Raw genomic sequence first — 3,997 nt, 5'->3', positions numbered from 1 at the left:
CCTGGAATGTTCCAGAGATAAATATGTCTGCTTAAATGTGTTGTGATGGAAAGAGGTGGAAATGACAGGAGTACGCTGCCTGGCTGCTGATAGGGAGGAGGGGACCTGCAGCTCAGCAGGAGATGGTCGGTGCTGCTGGGGAGGGTGGGGGTGCAAACGTGGGGTCTGAGGCTGCTTCAGGGAGCTGTGAGGGTGACATGTGGGGAGAAGCTCCTCCAGTTGTCTTTCCAGTGCAGGGCAGGTCCTGTGGGAAGAGCCTGGCTGGCCAGGGGGTGCAGCCAAACGCCTCTCCCTTGCTGGGGGTACCGAGCAGCCCCTTCTCACTGCCTTTCCCCCCTGCTCCCGCAGGGACAAGCCCGTGGCACCAGCTGGGGATGAAGGCAGGGCTGGGGGTTGTTTTCCCACCACCCAGCCAGATGGGAAAGCCAGAGCTGGGCTATGAGCTGCCCGTCCTGCCAGGGCAGCAGGGCTGGCTCACAGCTCCTCTCCCCGTGCCGCGCGGGCGAAACCACGGCTGTTTGCTAAATTGAATTAAAATCTTTTTCCTTTTCAAAGCACTTGGCATGAGGTAGCACACTGGGGCTCTTTGGGATGTTTTATTGCTGCCTACACACAGGCATCCATGCTGCTTCCCTAGATGAATGACTCTCTTAAAGAAGAGAAAATCACGGACTGGAGCTGCTTTAACGCAGAAGTTTCAGGTGAAGCATCATCAGCCTTTGCTGAGCAGGAGCCAGCCTGGCCTGCAGCCACCCTGCTCTGCACAAGGGTGTCAGAACAGTGACTTCATACTGCAAGGTCCCTTTGAAACCCAATTTTAATCCCTTTTAATTTATTCAGCCATCTTTTATGCCCCTGAGAAGATGAACAAACAGAATTCCTTTCAACCTGAATTTGCTCATGCTTCAAAAGTTTGGGGAACAGTTTAAGATGCGAAAATCTTTCCTAAATTAAAAGCTTTCTAAGGTACAAACATTTTCCTTAGTACTTTTTGAGCTATAGATCAATATAAAACTCAGCTTTTTTGATTACTTTTAAAACAAACAAACAAACCACAATTAATTCCATTCAAGACCAGTGCTAAGTACATGAAATGTAAATTCTAAAATGAAATTACATGTTTGAGATACTTTTAAAAAATTGCAAGGTCCAAATTTGAAATCAAGTCACCATGTAAGTTTTAACAAGACTTAATTAGAAGTTGATTAGTCATCTGTCCTGATATCCATGACTTGGCTTTAAAAAACGGAGAGATGAGTTTTAGATCTAGTTTGACTGGAAGGATGGCACAACATGTGCCTGGTTGGTTCCCTTTTAGTAATTTACTGAGATATTTAATATCTAAGATCTTTGTACATGCACTGTAAGAAGAGAAAGAGGACCTGAAGAAAGAAAGGCTTACATCAGATGAAAACGTTATGTCCTGGCACAATAGAAGTTAATACAAATTGCTGTCATTTGCATATAAAAATATAATTTCAAACCTATTTGCTCCACATGCACTGTATCTGTATCGAACAAAAAGGGAACATGTTCCACGCATCTTTACATCTTTCAATCTTTCCTTTATTGTGAATTACTGTGCACATAACCCCAAGTATTAATTTGGTCTCATCCCACGAGGCATTTGATGTATTTCAATTGGCATATAAAGAATAACATTTTCAGGTTGTACAAAAGAACTGGACCAGCAGGGTGCTTGTAGTTGGTGAAATAAGCACTACAGGCAAATAAATCACCCGCTTGGAGGCTTGGGGGAGGGGGAAATGGGGCTTTAGCATGTTGCTTTTAAGGCACATATGTCTAAAATGTATACCACAGAAAATGTACAATCCCAAAAACCAGCAGGAAGCCTCTTTGAATGCACACTAAAATTTTAAAGGAAAGGCTATATAAAAGCAGAACCTGAAAAAGTCTTCCCTGTGTTACCATGAAAATGCAAATTGGAATGCTAATTTCAGTGGATCCCTGTGTTTGAACAGCCAACAGCATCCCAAACCGTTGACTACAAAATTTCCAAAAGCCTAAATAGGAGGTCAGAGTGGAGAAACATTCAGTGAGAAATCTCAGCTCTGCTGACTTTGTCCGTGTCACTCAGCAGACTTTTTTTTTTCTGTGAACTCTTCCCTGCTCCTGGACTTGACCACACATGGTAACACAGCCAAAATATTCCTTCTTCACCTTGGTGTTCAAACTTTGTTCATGATTTTAGTTTTTCTGTTGACCATGGTCTCAAGCTCTCTGGCTTTTCTTCCAAAATGGTATTTACTAATTTAAGATTTACTCTGAAAATAACCACTCTCCAGTAATCAGTTCTCACTACTTATTAAAAAGCTGAACAAACCAGTCCTGAAGGATCCATAATTGCAAGGTAGACTTACAGGTCACTGCTTAATTCATGCACTGTCTGAAACAATTTAATACAAAATAAAGGTTTTTTTCATTAAATAGGCAAATTCTGAATCTGTGTAAGAAACCCACCCACAATTTATGAATAGGTGTGTGACTGAATGTTAAGAAGGGGCATGAGTGATCTCAAAACCCAAACAAACTGGGGTTAGGAAGAATGGTTTTTAAACTATGAGACATGAGCTGACAAGCAGAAGGTACAAGAACTGGTGAAGTGTAAGTGAAGTCAGGCTTAAAAAGACCCACATTCCTTTTTGTTTCTAAGGTGTGTTTTCTTACAGATTGTGGAGATCAAAGAAGGAAACAAAACCAAATGTATCTGCTGCCTAGACCAAAGCAAGGGATTAAACATACGACAGCCAAAAAAACCCCTCTCTTAGAAATGTTGTAAACTGCCTCCTGAGGATACAAAAGGTGGTTCTACAGGGACAGTAAGTAATCCCTTGTCTTAAAATTGAACGTGATATCCTATTTGATCATTAAGAAGATTTTGTAGTCTATAAATATGTATGTGCATGACTGAATCAGGATGTGATTTTATAAATCTCTGAGTCTCCATGATCAGGCCAACGAACCATGTTATATCAATTAATATTACAACTCCTGATGTCTGTGGAAGCACCAGTTGTTTGTGATGAGCCATTCGAGGGAGGGCTCATTTGTCTGTTCTACCCACCTGCAATGCTGCAGGACAAGGATGAAGGGAGCAGAGCCCTGTGCCAGTTCCCCATATGCCTGCATTTTGCATGACTGCATGAGGAAAATATTCCCTACCAGAAGTCAGACCCATGCAGCCATCCACGAGTTGCAGTAAGGAGTAGCTGGAAAGCACGTTGGCTGCGGATTTAACTTCTGTCTGATCGCTACAGGCAAGACTCATGCAGGTAACTGGTATGTGTGGTCGTGACAAAAGTGAATTATAACACCTGTTGTAGGTCCTGAGAGAATATTCTCTGTTGCAGGTCAAGAATGGTTAACCACTGCCTTTGGTTGTAATTATTCACATTATGTGATAAATGACTGAGCAAGATGCATGTGTGTTTTATTGCTCCACCCAAGGCTTCAACCGAGCATCTCTCATATCTTGCAGTGGCTAATATTGTAATTAAACCTTAGTATAACAACCTGGGAATTAATAAACAATGCGTCTCAGCTGTGCTGCACAAATATTTCTCACCCAACCATTCCTTTTCTGATTTCCTCCATGCCTATAGTATTTACAGAGCAAACAGGGGGGATTGAATTGCAGAACCTACACAAAGAGTGAGGAAACAGGGCTTTACTTGCTCCCAGTAGTAAAGAAATGTAGCGTTAAGACTTGAAGCTCATTTCCAATTTTCTGTGTTTGTAAGATGGTCTCCAAGCAGTGCATTATCTCACATGCCAGATGTGCAGCACTATCTAGGTACAACAGGGTGTGATAAGTATGGAATTTCAGCCCCATTTCTTTTTTTATGTTTTCAGTCCAATCCTTACTCTGATTTTAATTCAGGTTTTTTGTCTTGTTTTCTGTCTGCTTTAGGGGGTGGGAGAGAAGCAGGGAGTTTGGTGTTCAATTATAGAAATGGAAAGAGAAATCATCTGGGAC

Source organism: Chaetura pelagica, unplaced genomic scaffold (genome assembly GCF_000747805.2).
Source record: "Chaetura pelagica isolate M959 unplaced genomic scaffold, ChaPel_1.0 scaffold386, whole genome shotgun sequence".
NCBI classification, from domain to species: domain Eukaryota; kingdom Metazoa; phylum Chordata; class Aves; order Apodiformes; family Apodidae; genus Chaetura; species Chaetura pelagica.
This window is presented reverse-complemented; position numbering follows the sequence as displayed.